The sequence below is a fragment of the Culex pipiens genome, chromosome 1 (genome assembly GCF_016801865.2).
Source record: "Culex pipiens pallens isolate TS chromosome 1, TS_CPP_V2, whole genome shotgun sequence".
Lineage (NCBI taxonomy): Eukaryota > Metazoa > Arthropoda > Insecta > Diptera > Culicidae > Culex > Culex pipiens.
The window spans coordinates 76,413,983-76,432,522 of NC_068937.1; the positions used below are offsets into that span (position 1 = coordinate 76,413,983).

The 18,540-nt window shown below is 34.8% G+C and overlaps 1 protein-coding gene across 7 annotated transcripts in view; it reads right to left on the reverse strand.

The window, feature by feature from the left end:
- The window catches only part of LOC120429837 (teneurin-a), a 463,678-nt gene that overhangs the window by 123,115 nt on the left and 322,023 nt on the right, over window positions 1–18,540 (reverse strand). The window lies entirely within an intron of this gene.

The following is an 18,540-nucleotide window of genomic DNA, read 5'->3' on the forward strand; positions in this document are numbered from 1 at the left end:
ATAAATCCACATTTTCCAACAACATGTATGACGTGTCACAAGTGTGCACGATCATTTTGATGATAAATTGGTCAATGTCACAAGTGTGTTTTGCGATATCCATACATGATTTTGGTATGATTTCATGGTATTATATCATCTATTACTGGGCAACCAAGAACACATTTTGGTACCTGTTATTTGCGCAAGAAATACCAAAATTTGGTATTTTCATACCATTTTTAGTGCAACAGTTGCAGTTAGTGAAAAAAACGGAAATGATCCATATGCAACAGCCAAATCTACTCACCTGATCATTCCTTGTTGTTCTTAGTGATATTCTTCACCACATCGAATGCATTTGTCGTTGATGAACGGCCTGTGCTTGAAGTTCTTGAAGATTTTAAAAAATAACAAGATTGAAAAATAAGTGTTATTAAAATGAAACTGGATTGAAATTCACCAAAATTCAATAATATGTCGATTAACTCGTTTTTCAAAGTATTTGGTTATCCCAACTTAGACAAATTTCAACGTTTTAAAAAAAAATTTAGTGGGTATGTAAAAAAAATTGAAAATCAGCTTTAACATGTTTGGGTTTCAAGTCATTTTAGCGCAAAAGTAATTATCTCATCAAAATTTATAAAAAAAATTCCCATAGTTTCAGAGGAATTTGTTGAAACCTTTCAATACCAAAATAATACCAAAATGTGGCATCCTGATTTAGAAATTTTTCCACTATTTCAAGTCATTTCTTTAGGGGGTATATCAAAAATGTTTGAAATCAAGTATAAAATTTCTGGTTTTCAATGAAAGCATTCACTTTGAGACATCATTTTAGCGCAAAATTAATTATTTGGTCAAAATTGGTCCAAATTTTCCCATAGTTTCAGAGGAATTTGATAAAACACTTTAATACCAAAATAATACCAAAATGTGGTATCCTGACTTATAAAATTTTCCACAATTTCAAGTCATTTCATTAGGGGGTATATCAAAAATGTTTGAAATCAAGTTTGAAATTTCCGGTTTTCAATGAAAGCATTCCCTTTCAGACATCATTTTAGCGCAAAATTAATTATTTGGTCAAAATTGGTCAAAATTTTCCCATAGTTTCAGAGGAATTTGATAAAATACTGTAATACGAAAAGAATACCAAAATGTGGTGTTCGACCATTGACAAATTCTGCAATTTTGCAATATCAAAACAATACCTCAAATTGGTATGATAGCACATTTTGCTCTTGCATAATCCTTAAGACAAATTTTAAAGGGTCCAGGAATACCAAAATTTGGTATTGATACCAGAGAAAGGTATTATTACGCATTTCCCTTGTTATTTACCCATGTTCGGGTATGGTTCATTTCCGTTTTTTCACTAACTGCAACTGCTGCACTAAAATTGGTATGAAAATACCAAATTTTGGTATTACTTGTGCAAATACCAGCGACCAAAATGTGCTCTTGGTAGCCCGGTAATAGATGGTAAAATACCATGAAATCATACCAAAATCATATATGTAGAAGACCATAGGAATACCAAAATCTGATTTTCCAAGGGCGCGGGAATACTTAAAAACAAAACCATGGCAATACCAAGTTTTGATATTTAAAAGTAAAAGTAAATCTTTTCCTGTTCTTGAGGGGAACACCCTGTTACGTTTGTAATGCGTTTTGAGTAAAATCGGGGAAAATCAATTGTAATTTGTATTAAAAATATGTAATTAAAACGATAAACGCCCAAATTCTGCCCACCGTGTACCGCGTGTTCGCCGATCCCGATCCCCGTCGAGCAACATCTGTCAAATACCAAGCATACCAACGCAGATGGAATATTTCCGGTCCTACACTGTGAGAAGAGCACGAGAGTGGGAGAGCAAAATTAGAGCGGAGCGTAAGTAGCAGGGGAGAGAGACGGTAGGTCTCGACCGTGCACAAACGTCAACGCTCGGGAAGTTCATCTTTGGCCAGCAAATAAATCGGTCGCGTTCGCCGAGTCCGCGAGGAAAAGTTTCGGTTCCACGCGGCGCATGTTCTACTCGGTGGACGGGAACAAATCCCGGCCGAATCCCGCTGCGAGTCTCCCCAATCACATACCCGGGTCGAGGCGATAAACATCAACAATCGGACACAGTCCGACGAGCGGCGGGAGGCCGCGCAAGATCTGCGTCGTCGCCGGAGTCCGGACGAATTCAACCGGAGTTCGTCGAGCTGGAGGCAGGACGACGTCAGCTGCCGAGAACAAGCGAATCCGGAGGAGGACCTGCATCGCCGCACGCTAATCCGTGGCACCGCTCAGAATTGCGAACCCAAACGTGTCATACAAGAATCTGCGCCGTCGCCAAGAGATCTGCGCAACAGGAATCGGGCTCGCGCAACGACGATGACGATCGCGGCTGGCCGGGAGAGATCGACGGCGTGGCCGGTGATCCAGCAGAACCAGCCGAAGATGGGACGGCTGATGAGACGGCCACGTGGAGCAGAAGTAGGCTGTGCGACGAGATGGCAGAGGTGAAGAGAGTGGTGGAGGAAGAATGAGTAGAGAAAGTAGAGGTTAGGGCAGAACAGTGGGCTGAAGCACACAATAAATATTCTAAATTTGTAATGTTCCTCTTTTATTTGTGAGTTAGTCCGGCTCTTACGTTTCAACCCGTGAAGAGTATGAGGCCGGCATTTACAAAGCGGATTTAGTGACAGTTATTAATCAACTTGATAATAACATGTTAAGGTTAATGTTAACATTCCATAGGTTGTCTTCCTAAGGTGTCATGATAAGGTCCAGTTTGTGACGATGCACAACCTTCCCTTTACTAAGCAATCGAATCCAGAAGGGGAAAGATCACCAGTTGTATTGGACCGAGCCGGGATTTGAACCCCGATCTACCGCTTACAAGGCGGACGCGTTACCACTGGGCTACGTGGCTCGGTCGGTATTCAAGCAATGTTCAAAAATCCAGAAGACCTCAACTTGGTATACCCAACTGGCAGTCGCATGATTGTGATGCATGGCGGAATTAAAGTATATCAGATTCTGCATGAAATCTGTCCTCATGCATTTTTTTGCGATATAGGGGTATGACATTTTTGCCCGTTACCGACAATTATCGACATTACCGACGGCTTTTTGGTTGTATTTCACAAAAAAAACACTTAGCAGAACGAGGATTGAACCACCAACTTCTTGGTTATTGATCCGACACGCTACCACCGCGCCATGGACACTTGATGAAAAATGAGTGAAAGAGCACCAACATATGCTTCTCTTTGGAGTGTTGCTCGGGGACGGGCCAGCATTATATGTGTTGGTGAGAACTGCAGATCGCTGACATGTTTACACGCGGGCAAAAATCATCTACGGGCTTGCTGCAAAAAATGTTATAAAATGTGACATTTTCTGCAGCAAATCCAATGTTGCAGATTTTGAGATATATTTTTCCTTTGGGTTTATTGAAATGGTTTTATTTTGAGGTACCGTAAACCGGGGTGACATTGATAGAATTTCGATTTATTTTTGAAATATTTTCCATTTGGTAAGGTTTGTCTTAAGATTACTATTTTGAAAACATGTACTATGGTAGGCCACACCATTTCTCAAATGTAGAACCTTCATTAAATTTAGAACAACTTTCCCGAAGACACCATATTTTTAGGATTTTTTCCCGCGAAGTTATTAACGCCCAAAACTGACCCTTTTTGCAAGGCCAGCTGTAAGGGGCTACCTAACAACGATGATTATTTACAATTCGTACACACACGTGCTCTCTCTCAGGTTCAAACTCGCTCACGAGCTTGCTGCCTATCTGCCTGCCTGTCTGCCTGTTTAACGCGCGCTGTTTCTCTGCTTGGAATTTTGTCGTCGTCGTCGTTTTCGTTTGTCATCCCTCATATTCGGAACAGTTTACAGATTGGCCAATGTTCAAAAAATCACAGCAAATCGCTAATTGAACTTATTGATTCGCTTTTACCTTCATTTGAAAGCTTTTCTTGCGATCTTTCGAATGCTGTATCGATCAACTGCAAATTTTAACTTTTATATCAAGTTTTTGAAGAAAAATTTTGACCCTGGAAATCCACACACTCGGAACACTTTTTTCTTACGGATGTAAACAAACTTTGGATCTCTACAGGAGTACATATTTGTAACAAAATAATGACTTCACACACTGCAACCAATGAATCGCAAGCCTAGTGATGTTTTATCCATGGTCTGATAACTTTTTTTGTGAAAATATCAGTTAAGTTCAGGTGTTCCACAATTGTGGGAGGCACAATAACATTCCACAATCATGGAATATGCAATTTGGAGGCAGTGTTTTAGTGCTCTGGATAAAATAAAAAAGTACTACTTTTACCAGTGAAATAGTAAGAAAATTTCCAAATAAAGATCCTAAAAATAGTAGGGTCGAGAGAAAAGCAGCATTTGGCATGCTATTGACAAATTGTCACAAAAGTGTTCCGAATTTGTGGGTGTTCCGAATATGTGGGATGACTGTACGCTGCGATGCGTTCCTGGCATGTTTATTATAATTTTCAGCCTAAATAACAGGTTTGTTTTGAGAAATATTTAACACACAAATTCTTAAATGAAGGAAACATAAATATCGAGTGCACGGGAAGGGGGTTGTTTTCATTGTACGAAAACATGAGAGGCGAATCGAAAAAACTGAAAAACGATTCTCACGGATTGGGGACCGCTGGGACTGGAGCAGAAGGCGGACAGTGGCGGTGTGACACACACGCACACCACAGGGCGACGACGAAGGGGCTGCTGCCTTCTTGATGGTACAGGGAGCGGCGTATCCGTCGAATATGAATAGGTAAGCACAAACAGGAAAGGTGTTTCCGTTGATGCGCGTGTGTTCGTGCGTCGAACGGTTTGATTAAAAGGTGAGTTTTATTTTTTTAATTTATTAAAATAATTTTGATATTACTTAGTGTAACATGGTCTAATTAATTCAAGTTTTAATTTACAATGTCAAGTTCAACAAAGCACACCTAGTTTAACCATGTTTTGATTAAAATTACTTATATTCTTTTTTATATCAACAGTAAGCGAGTTGTGGCGCTATAACCACGGCAAGTAGTGGCCAGGGCATTTGTGGAAATACGATGGCTCATCCCAGAGAGTCCTGGAGCACCAAACCTTCTTAGCATAGTGCTCCCAACAATTTATTGCACAAACAGGAACGTGAGGGCATTTTCCAGGATGCCCTCGAAAGACTGGCTGTGCTAGGGTTAGATTAGGATTAGGATAAGGTGATTATTTTTTTTTTGTGCTTTAACTTAGTGATTTTTTTTTTTTAGTTGCCCGGGCAGAAAGTTGCATCTTGGAAAAATCTACCCATCCCGGGCAGAAAGTTGCATCTTGGAAAAATCTACCCATGTTCGTAAAAACACGAACAAGTCAAGTTCACCCCAGGGTATGGTTAAGAGATAACCGAACATGGCCACGAACATAAATTGTTCGAGGCGTATCTGCGAAAAATCTTGTTGAGTTTATTTGACCAACAATGCCACATCAAGTTGAGTTTATAGTAGCAAACAACTGAAATCTTCCAAAAATCATATCAAGTTCATAAAGTAGATTTTGATCCCAAAAATAATTTTATTGGTTTTTAATGCACCCCGCCACAATTCAGACCCCCCCCCCCTTCTTCCTCTTCACAAATATGAGTAATATTGCAGGAATATACGCACTTACATCAAAACAAGATTTTTCAAAGTTGAAAAATTATTTTACTTTAAAAACTCATTAAAAAATTGTGGAGAAAGCGTTGAATCGCCAAAATGTCACAATAATTTTCCAAATCACGAAAAATCCAAAGTCTCTATATTCCATTTTTTTTTTATTAAAAATAAAAGTTTATGAAAATATTCCTAAAATTGCATAAGTCCAAAAATCCACAGTAAAATTTCAAAAAGCCTGGTAATGTTTCTTATCAAAATAATTTTTCAAAATGTTGAAAAATATTCAACTGGCTGAGAGCAAAAATTTCGCAAAGTCCTGAAAATCTAATAAATTCTACCAAAAATCTTGTCGTGATACGGATCCCGTAAATTTTCTAAGTGCCGGAACGATTTTTGTAGGGGGTATATCAATAATTATTAAAAACCGACTTTCGAATTTCAAAATTTCAATGAAGAAATTTCCTGTAATTTCGACGAATTTTCCGAAATTTTGGTTCAAAGCAAAAATAAACATCAACATATTTTATCATGTTTCCAAATTCCCAAAAATTTTCTAAGTCCCAATTTTTTTTCGGTTTCCTCATCTCGAAAAATTTCTAAGTGTTGAAAATATTTTACTAGCCGAAAGCCAAAATTTTTCTAAGTCCAAAAAATCAAATAAATTCTACCAAAAATCTTGTCGTGATACGGATCCCGTAAATTTTCTAAGTGCCGGAACGATTTTTGTAGGGGGTATATCAATAATTATTAAAAACCGACTTTCGAATTTCAAAATTTCAATGAAGACGTTTTGTTAGGGATATTATTTTAGGAACAAACTGATGTTTTTTTAAAAATCGGACGAAAATTTCCTGTAATTTCGTCGATTTTTCCGAAATTTTGGTTCAAAGCAAAAACAAACATCAAAATAATTTATCATGTTTCCAAACTCCCGAAAATTGAAAAATATACGCAAAAATGTCAAAGTCCAGCATAAATAAAATCAAACTTTAAAATATCAGCTCATGAAAATTATTCTAAGTGTCGGAAATTGAAAATTATGTCAGTGACTGCTAATTTTTCTAAGTCCAGCATAAATTTGAAATAAAGTCAAAATAATCATTTCATGATGTTCGGGTAAAATTTTGGAAAAAATAAAATTTTCGAAATTTTTGCTAAGTCCAAAAAAACTACCACTAACACCTCAATATCAGCTGTAGATAATGCAGTATGATCATGAAATATACTTTACATGATACGCAGTCGGTTTCAAAAGTCGTCATAACTCGAGGAGTTTACAGCAAGATGCGAATAAACAAGCCAAGATAGTTCCAACCCGGGCAGAAAGTCGCATCATAGGATGAACAAAAAATTAACTTGAGTTGTTTTTGTGAACATGACATGATTTTTGTTTGTTCCAAAAACTAAAAAAATTGCCGCCGACAAGGGTTTCCAGCAAGGCCTCAGACTGGCAAGTAATTAATAATTACTTTGATTTTTAGCTGGTAATTAAGTAATTATTCAATTACTTAGTAACTTATGGTAATTAGAGTAATTTAATGTAAATAATTGGTAATTAAAGTAATTTTTGAGTAATTAAAGAAATTGATTTTTTTAATTGTACTTCTTCAACGAAACTATTTACTATTTATATATAATCTATTATAAAAGTATTTTATTAATTCCAAATAAGAGTGAATAACAAAGATTAAAAAAGACTGGTTCTGTATGTAGAAGGCCTTATTACCATAGTTCTCTCCTAAAACTTACCAAAAAAAAATTTTAAATTAAAATTTTTATTTAATAATTAATAAAATGTGTTTTTATTTTGCAAGAACTACATTAGAATTGATGAATTTTTTATGCTTTTCCTAAAAATGTGCTATTTTCCGAAAAATACCCAATAATAATTTTGAAAGAGCTTTCGAATGAGCTATTTATAAATAATTTAGTTTAGAACCGTAGCAATGAATACTCAAATTTAAATTAAATGTTTTTTGTCGTAGAGAAAAGTAATTAAGTAATTTATGTAATTAACCATTTTGGACCAGTAATTTGAGTAATTAATTAGCAGACTGGCAAGTAATAAACGCTTCTGGAAACCCTTGGCCGCCGAATTTCATGATACTTTTTATGTTCCTAGACAGTGGATCATCAAATGTTTTATTTTCATTTTTATTTGATATTTTTGGACTTAGCAGAATTTCGAAAATAAATTTATTTGGGACTTTGAAAAAATTTCGACCCGTCTATCATGAGATGATATTTTGATGTTTGATTAAGTTTTCGCTGGACTTAGTAAAAATTTGGGAAGCCAAATTATTTTGGGACTTAGAAAAAAATCGACCTCTCCATCATGAGATGATATTTTCTAGTTTTATCTTGTTTTCGCTGGACTTAGCAAAATTTCGAATGCCCAATTATTTTGGGACTTAGAAAAAAACCGACCTGTCAATTATGAGATGATAGAATTATTTTTCATCATGTTTTCGTTGGACTTAGCAACATTTTCACTCCTCCGCAAAATGCCAGATTTGATAATGGAAATTTTTATTGAGTTTTTTTCACTTTAATTTACTTTAAATACACTAGTTAAACTAATCACATTAAAATTATTTTACCGCACATAAAATTTCATCGAAAAGTGCAAAAATGAGCCCACGCGCTCGCTCTCTCTCTCTTCTCTCTTCTTTCGTTCACTGCTCGCACGCAACGCGCGAGACATGTCGTGACAGGAATCGGCAATCGGCAGACAGACAGCTTTTGCGTTCGTGGCGGGCTGGTTTGTTTACGTTTTCGCGCAGTAGTTTTCCGCGGATAAATTGTAGTCCGCGAATCGCCGCGGGTTGTGAGTACGTTCTGTAATCGAGGGAGTGTGTGTTCGTTCGGTCCGGGGCGTTTGGGTGGTGGTGGTAGTTAATTTATTTCAGGCAGCTTTAACATGTTTGTCATTCGCTGCCTCAGGGGCGTTTGGGAGCCGCGATATGTTGTGGTTAAGTGATTGCTTCTGTTTTGGTGGCTGGGGCGAAGAAAAAGTTTCGCTCAGTGTAGGCGGATGCAAGGAATGTTCAGGCCAAGCAGCTGACCCCAGAAGAGGAATCCTCTTGCCCTCAATGTCACTTGGCCTCCTTCCTCCTCCTCCTCCTGCAGGTTCTGTCTTGACACGGATCAACGCCGGAACTATTTCGGTGAATTTGACAGAACACGGGAGTTCTCGGTGAAGGAAAACACAGCTGGTTAAGTTTGTTTTGGTTTTGGTGTCGCGTAATTGGAATCCTGATTTGTGGGGGAACATTGTTTTCGCGAATGCGCGATTGTGTGCGTGTGTGTTTGTTTACGTTTGACGTATTGATGGTGAACGGGTGATTACAACTGGATGAAACTTTCTTGGTGTTTCCGGAGGGGGTGAGCGAGAGAAAAACTGACAAATCCGCGTTGGTGCTGGCTGCGGCCTGCGATTGTTCATGTGACTGTGTTTTGGGGTTTGTTTACGTTTTTAATTGATTGTTGTGAGTGTGTGGCAGGGGCATGGACTTGACAATGTGACATTGCTTCTATCCGCGAGCAGTTTCCCGGTGAAGGTGGAGAGTGGAGTCCATCTGAATCGATGGTACATGCTGGTTCTAAATACTTAGTAGGAAGAAGTATTTCAACGATTGTTTGACTCAGATAAGTATTATTTGCTTTCCTTTACTATTTTTTTATAATATCATGTTGGATTATTTGATAAAAAAAAACCCTGGAAATTCTGTTTGAGAATTGATACTTTGTGTTTTGTTTTCTTTAACAGGACCACAACCTGGGCATGCTTCGGGACATTCAGCATCTGGCATTTTGTTTAATTAGACAAATTAGCTGCGATGCAATCATGCTTTGGTTGGATGGATTTGAAGAGGATTAACCAGGTATGTACGAAAAATATTATTTTAAAGTGAACCTATCACTGTTCGAACTTCATTTTGTTACTTTTGCGAATATACATCTTTTTCAAACTAAATCAATGTAGTCATAAATTTTATATTAATTGAATTTAAACACCAAGATGTATTGATCACAGATGGTTTCGAAAATCTTTTTCTGGGAAGTCACTAGAATATTTTGTGCGAATCATTGTTTTAATATTTTTTAAAGACGTTCTCGTAAAGAGATTTTTTTAATTTCACGTTGTTGCAGTATTATATTGGTATAGTAGTTGTCCTAAACTGAGATGAGGAGTACCTTTAGAAACTGTTTAATTCAAAGAAAGATTTTGGTTTTGAGCGAATAATTCAACTGAAGAAAGAACATCACCTTTCTTCAATATTTGATTTGCTTTTATTATTTCAGTGTTTTAAAGAATTTGGGCATGAATCGTTTTTAAGTTTATAAATAGATTTTTTAGAAGTAGATTATGTTAAAGTCAATGTAACTTTTTCCAACAAAAAGTTGTTTATATTACATTGAAAAACTGACGATCTATGTAACTTGCAATATCAAACAAAGTGAAAGGGGAATAAAGGGGAAGGTGACAAAAACTTTAAATAAAATTTGTATCAGCCTTATGATCGTTTCATTACACCGACCGACAAAATTTCTGTGCAGACTCAACTCGAGGGGAAGCATGAACTTTGGTGTCCCCAGAAACACGTGCATTTTGAATTTTTCAAAAATATTTAGACTGGGCCGAATGGTTTTTCTCCAAAGTTTGTATGTAAGTTGCAAGTAGCATGCAATTTTTAGCAGTATGCAAGAGCGACGAATCGCCCTAATTCTCCATACAAACTTTGGAGAAAAACTATTCGGTTTTTCCCATTTTTTTTTTAAAAAAAAGGTCAAGATCCTCTACATGGCCAACAATAAGGTAAGGTGCATTTGTGCCAAGTTATTTTTTTGTATTTTCTTTATATGTATGATCTTTGTCCATCGATTCCTTTATGTTCAAATAAGCCATTTTAAAGAAAATAGAAGTCTTATCAACTGAAAACAATATAAAACGCATTGATAATCATATTTAGCAAGGTAGGGCTCGTTTAAAAATACTTATATTTTAAAGTAATTTGGCTGGTACAAATATTTTTAAAAGTTTTTGTCACCCCCCTTCAAAATTGGCCCGAAAAATCAGGGGGCAAAAAAAATATTTTTACAATAAAATTCAAAATTTCAATGAAAATTCAAGTGCAACCAGCTGAAATCAAATTAAAATACATTCTTCCAAATCATTTTTAGCATGTTTGGGTTTATTAAAAAATCTTAAGATTTTTTGAAAATTTTCGATGCAAAATCTTTTTTTTCGATACAATTTTTGTTTTTGTCAGATCTTAGATTTTTTGAAAACTAATGATTGCAAAACAACTGAACTAGTGTAAAATGCATTTTAAAACACTTTTTTCATTTAAATGTGAAGACTATGGCTTGTTATTTAAATTTAAATATTTTTTTTATTTTTTTGCCCCCCCCCCCTTGACCTCGGCCAGAGCCGAGGGACAAAAACTTTTTTAAATATTTGCATCGGCCTTTTAATAATAATATTTGCAAAAAATAAAAAAACTTTAGTAATCACACATTTTGGAAATTTATGATTGCAAAACAACTGGAAAGGTATATAATGTACTTTAAAAGAGTTGTTTCATTTAAATGTTGAAACTATTGATTGTAATTTAATTTTTATACTTATTTTATTTTTTGATCCCCCTTCGGCGGGTCCTACCTATTTAGCAGCACCATCTTCCACCGGAAGATTTTGGGGCCTCCATCGTTCCGATAGCCATCATTTGCATTGGACAATTCCGGTCATTTTGACAACGGAATTCTCGTTTTTATTCAGATAAGTATTGTTTGCTCACATTTTGTAGTAGTTACATTTAATAATTATTGTAAAGGCGGAGTATCTTTACAAAAATGATTTGGGTTTTCATTTGGGAATTGATACTTTGTGTTCTTTTCTCTTTCACAGGACAGACATTTCTGGACAACCATCATCACATCATTGTATTCATCATAGGGAATTGATTGGATGGATTTAGAGATCATTTACAAGGTATGTTAAAAAATATTGTTATGTGAACATATCACTTTTTATCAATTGGATATTCAAAACATGTCAATTCCCGTTTTTTTTAAAGATAATGGGTCTTATTGAAAACATCCATGGTGTTAATTTTTGAGATATTATCCTTAAAACTATTTTTGAGAAAAACTTCTTGCAAATTGTAATTCTCGCTTGCTTTTTGAAAAGGTCCTATGTACATAGGAAACCCATGGCGCATTGGTGGTTTTGGAAAAGTAATCTAGAATTATTTATTGGCAAAAATAAAATGGAATCTAAAAATATGCAATTTAGCATTTCAAATAGACGATTACACCAGCTGTATGATTTACGCTTTTTTCAATCGTATTCAGTCATACTTTCGTTTTGCAAAATCATCTTCAATCAGTCATCTGGTTTATGGTACCCATGCTTATTAATGTTAACCCCAAATCAAACAAAACAATCAATTTTATGTAAATAAGTTAGACTCTAGTACATTTATATATTTTCAGAAAAAAAACACCAATATATCACTTGTTTTCATAGTTCTTTTATGTTTTCAGATGCAAGTTTTTGACATAAAAAAAAACTTCTTCTGACTATTTTTTTGTAAACAGTGCATTGGGCTTTTCATACATACTTTTCATACGATTTTTTGAGTTCAGGTAAAAATGGTTAATCGTATGAAAAGTGGGATATTGAACTCAGAAAATCATGATTTTTGGTTAGGGTGTACTCAGTTCAGATAGCGCGATGCACTTTTACTTAAAAAATAAGCCCTTTTAAGTTTTCTGTCGAAAAATACCATCTGAAAATAAAAATGTATCATGGGAAGTTGCGAATTATGGATTTGTAAGATTTCTTCACAAATCACAACTTTTCACTATACATTAGAGCAATTCTCTACGAAATCGGTCTTTTTTCTTCAATTTTAATTTTTGTATTTTTTAATCCGGCTGAAACTTTTTTGGTGCCTTTGGTATGCCCAAAGAAGCCATTTTGCATCATTAGTTTGTCCATATAATTTTCCATACAAATTTGGCAGCTGTCCATACAAAAATGATATATGAAAATTCAAAAATCTGTATCTTTTGAAGGAATTTTTTGATCGATTTGGTGTCTTCGGCAAAGTTGTAGGTATGGATACGGACTACACTGGAAAAAAATGATACACGGTAAAAAAAATTTGGTGATTTTTTTATTTAACTTTTTATCACTAAAACTTGATTTGCAAAAAAACACTATTTTTAATTTTTTTTATTTTTTGATATGTTTTAGAGGACATAAAATGCCAACTTTTCAGAAATTTTCAGGTTGTGCAAAAAATCTTTGAACGAGTTATGAATTTTTTAATCAATACTGATTTTTTCAAAAAATCGAAATATTGGTCGTTAAAATTTTTCAACTTCATTTTTCGATGTAAAATCAAATTTGCAATCAAAAAGTACTTTAGTGAAATTTTGATAAAGTGCACCGTTTTCAAGTTAAATCCATATTAAGGTGACTTTTTTGAAAATAGTCGCAGTTTTTCATTTTTTTAAATTAGTGCACATGTTTGCACACTTTTGGAAAAAATATTTTTGAAAAGCTGAGAAAATTCTCTATATTTTGCTTCTTCAGACTTTGTTGATACGATCTTTAGTTGCTGAGATATTGCAATGCAAAGGTTTAAAAACAGGAAAATTGATGTTTTCTAAGTCTCACCCAAACAGCCCACCATTTTTCAATGTCGATATCTCAGCAACTAATGGTTCGATTTTCAATGTTAATATATGAAACATTTGTAAAATTTTCCGATCTTTTCGAAAAAAATATTTTCAAAATTTTCAAATCAAGACTAACATTTTAAAAGGGCGTTATATTGAATGAATGAAACAAATAGTGTTTTTTTGCAAATCAAGTTTTAGTGAAAAAAGGTTAAATAAAAAAATCACCAAATTTTTTTTACCGTGTATCATTTTTTTCCAGTGTAGTCCGTATCCATACCTACAACTTTGCCGAAGACACCAAATCGATCAAAAAATTCCTTCAAAAGATACAGATTTTTGAATTTTCACATATCATTTTTGTATGGACAGCTGCCAAATTTGTATGGAAAATTATATGAACAAACTAATGATGCAAAATGGCTTCTTTGGGCATACCGAAGCCACCAAAAAAGTTTCAGTCGGATTAAAAAATACAAAAAAAAATCGAATGACCGAAATCCTAGAGAACTGCTCATTAATGTTTCTGGATGATATTTTAACGAACAGTTTTTTTCAGGCAAAAACCTGAACCTGTCATGATTTTTTTATGTTTCTTAATGATATTTTTTCGCACCATTTTTTTCAGGAAAAAGCAGAATTGGCCATGATTATTTCATGTTCCTGGATGATATTTTTCGGTACCATGACATGATATTTTTAAGTTCAAAATGTCAACTTGGTTTGATATTTTTTTGATGTTTCGTAGAGTAACTCATGTTACATTTTATGTTTCTACATCTCTTAAGTCAAGCGTTCTGGAAACATGTCATCTTCATGTTTTTGGCAACATGACAAGTTTACCGTAAGATGTAATTTTCTGATCGACCCGGGCAGAAAGTTACATCTTCCTGAAAACTTGTCATGTTCGCAAAAACACAAACATGTCAAGTACCTGTTAACTTCCAGTTAAGAGTTAATCAAACATAAACGCGAACATAATTTACTCTACGCATATCAAAAAATTATCAACTTAAGTTCGTGTTGGAAACTTCAAATTATCATGCTATGGTGCGGAAAAATATCATCCATAAACATAAAATTATCCCGACCAGTTCATTTTTTTCCTGGAAAAATATGGGGCGAAAAATATCATACAAAAACATAAAAGTTTCATAACAAGTTGTGATGTTTCCAGATATTTTTTTTCTGTAATAATTTGGTTGCTTTAGAAAGCGTAATACACAGTAAGAAAATATAAGTTTCATATAGACTGTTTTTCAATTGTATTTCAATAAAACAAATTAATTTAATGATATAATGTGATTTTCTAGTAAAATTTATTTTTATTGAATAAGCCTAAAATTAAAAACTCTAGCAAACAAACTGCTGGAAGACTAAACATAATGACAATCTAAATTTTTTTTAAATATTTGTATACAGTCATCCCTCATATTCGGAACAGTTTACAGATCGGCCAATGTTCAAAAAATCATAGAAAATCGATAATTGAACATAATGATTCGCTTTTACCTTCATTTGAAAGCTGTTTTTGCGATCTTTCGAATGCTGTATTGAACAACTGCAAATTTTAACATTTTATATCAAGTTTTTGAAGAAAAACTTTGACCCTTGAAATCCACAAATTCGGAACACTTTTTTCTTACGATGTAAACAATCTTTTTTATCGCTCCTGGGGTACATATTAAAAAAAAAAGTGACTTCACATTCTGAAACCAAAAAAAAATCATGCTTAGTAATGTTTTATGAATGGTCTGCTAACTTTTTTTGTGAAAATATCAGTTAAATTCAGGTGTTCCACAATTGTGGGAGGCACAATAACATCCCACAATTATGGAACAGGCAATTTGGAAGCAGCGTTTTGCTGCTCTGAATAAAATGGTCTCGAAATGCAGTTTTTTGTTTAAAAGTTCTACTTATATTAATGAAATAGCAAAAGAATGTCCAAATAAAGGTACACAGAAAAGATGCATTTGGCATGCTTTTGACAAATTATCACAAAAGTGTTCCGAATTTGTGGGTGTTCCGAATATGTGGGATGACTGTATCATTTGCCGTATAATTCGAATTAATTCAAAGTTTAGTGTGAATAAGTAAGGCTGGTACACATTTTATTTAAAGTTTTTGTCACTTCTCCCTTCGAAGTTTGCCCGAAAAATCAGGGGGCAGCAAAAAATTACATCCAAAATTGCATGCTACTAACAATATTAAAACAAATCAAACTTTTTGTAAAGCCAAGTCAAAGAAAAAGCTTCGAAAATCTGTACAATTGAACTAAACAAATCAATAATGCACTAATTTATTTGCATTGGCCGCTGAAAATTTTCCTGAAATTCTAGCAAACCTATTTGAAAGTGTAGAAATTTGTAAATATTGTCAAGGCGGAAGCGTTACAACTGGGCAACGTGGCTCGGTCTTATACAAACATTTAAATTTATAAAATTCCCAAACAAAAAAAAAATAAACAAAAATATGGTCTTTAAAGGAAAGAATAAAAAAAATATATGCAATCCTTATCAATAAATAATTTATTTTCAGAATTTTATATCAATCTGTCAAAAGTCAATAATGTGTATTCAAAATCAGCATAAATAACAGAATGAAAAACTGAACTTTGCTAAACAAACATTGAAATGTTTGAAAGAATTTCTAAACTGAAGTGATAGGTTCACTTTGAAATAATAATTCTCGTACATACCTTGTTAATCCTCTTCAAATGCATCCAGAGAGCATATGAATGCAGCACAATTCATTTTTGCAGCTGATTGGTCAAACTAAACAAAATTCTAGAAGCCGAATGTCCAGAAAATGCCCGTTAGTAGATCTGTAAAAGAAAATAAAACACAAAGCATCAATTCTCAAACAAAATTTATGGAATAATTAAAAATTCAATAGTAAACAAAGAAAAAGAAAACAAGCAATACTTATCTGAGTTTTAAAAATCGTCGAAAAATATTTGTCGGCTTGACTAGTAGAAACAACATCTGTAGCCGCTTCAGGTGGACTCATCCTCCTCCGTGAAACTGCTTTCGAGCCACTCAATTGAATCACCTCCTCCGGAATCACAAGAGGAAGGTTCATCCTTCTGTCGCTGACACTCCAAAACGATAGAAACAATGTCACAGTGTCACGTCCAGTCCCCAATCACCACCATGATGCAGAAACGTAAACAATCACACGCACACTCGCGAAAACACACGGATCAAATACGGTTTCCCCACAAATCGCGATTCTGATGACGCGACGACAAAAACCAAAACAAATCGACACTGCTGTTTTCCTCCACCGAAAACTGTCAAAATCGCCAAAATCATTCCGGCGTTGATCCACGTCTTAACATCACCGGCAGGAGGAGGAGGAGGAACGATGAAAAGCGGCATGTAGGCAGGAGGATTTCGCTAACGTATTTTTTTCCACAGAGCCACAAAAACATCAACTTTCACATAAATAACAACATTTCGCAACTCTCACATAAAACGACACCAACGAACGCACATTCCCACGGCCAAAATACGCACTTACAACCCGCGGCGATTCGCAGGCTGTTGTTAATCAGTGGAAAACTACTGCACCAAAAACGTAAACAAACCCTTGTCCTTGTCCTGGCGAATCCGCCAAAATCCTTTCCTCGTTAATCCACAGCAGCATCTTGAGCAAGAGGATTACTTTTCTGGGGCAGCGGCTTGGCCGAAACTTTCCTTGCACCCGTCAACACGGAGCGAAACTTTTTCTTCGCCCCCCAGCCACAAAAACACAAACAATCACTTAACCACAACATATCACGGTCTCGAACACCACGGAACGAACGAACACACACTACCTCGGCCACAGAACGTACTCACAACCCGCGGCGATTCGCGGACTATAATTCATCCGCGGAAAACTACTGCGCGAAAAAGTAAACAAACCAGCCCGCCACGAACGCAAAAGCTGTCTGTCTGCCGATTGCCGATTCCTGTCAAGACAGGTCGCGCGCGTTGCGTGCGAGCAATGAACGAAAGAAGTGAGAAAAGAGAGAGTGAGCGAGCGCGTGGGCTCATTTTTGCGCTTTGCGATGAAATTTTAAATGCGGTAAAATACTTTTTAATGTGATTAGTTTAACTAGTGTATTTGGAGTAAATTAAAGTAAAAAAAAAACTCAATAAAAATGTCCATTAACAAAACTGCCATTTTAGGTAAGTCCCGCTTGAAAAAAATTTAATTTTATAAATCATCTCATAATCCAGGGTTTTCAAAAATATTCTAAGTGTCGGAAAAGTGAAATTTTGTCGAGGAGTGAAAATTTTGCTAAGTCCAACAAAAACAAGATAAAACTAGAAAATATCATCTCATGATAAAGAGGTCGAAATTTTTTCTAAGTCCCAAAATAATTTGGCTTTCGAAATTCTGCTAAGTCCAGCAAAATCAAGATAAAACAAAATAATATCATTGCATGATAAAGATTTCGAAATTTTTTCTAAGTCCCAAAATAATTTGGCTTTCGAAATTTTTCTAAGTCCAGCAAAAACATGATAAAACAAAATTATATCATCTCATGATAAAGAGGTCAATTTTTTTTCTAAGTCCCAAAATAATTCGGCTTTCGATTTTTTTCTAAGTCCGGTAATATCATGAGAAAATTAAAATTTATCAACTGATGATAAAAGGTCTACAAACATAGAAAGGAACATAGATTTCGGCGCGCATTTTAAGAGTTTTTGGAACAAATATCAAACATGCCATGATATCAAAAACAACTCAAGCCGAATTATTTTGGGACTTAGAAAAAAATTGACCTCTTTATCATGAGATGATGTTATTTTGTTTTATCATGCTTTCACTGGACTTAGCAAAATTTCGAAAGCCAAATTATTTTGGGACTTAGAAAAAAATTCGAAATCTTTATCATGAGATGATATTATTTTGTTTTATCTTGTTTTTGCTGGACTTAGCAGAATTTCGAAAGCCAAATTATTTTGGGACTTAGAAAAAATTTCGACCTCTTCATCATGAGATGATATTTTCTAGTTCTATCTAGTTTTTGTTGGACTTAGTAAAATTTTCACTCCTTGACAAAATTTCACTTTTCCTACACTTAGAATATTTTTTAAAACCCTGGATTATGAGATGATTTATAAAGTTAATTTTTTCAAGCGGGACTTAGCTAAAATGACAGTTTTGTTAATGGACATTTTTATTGAT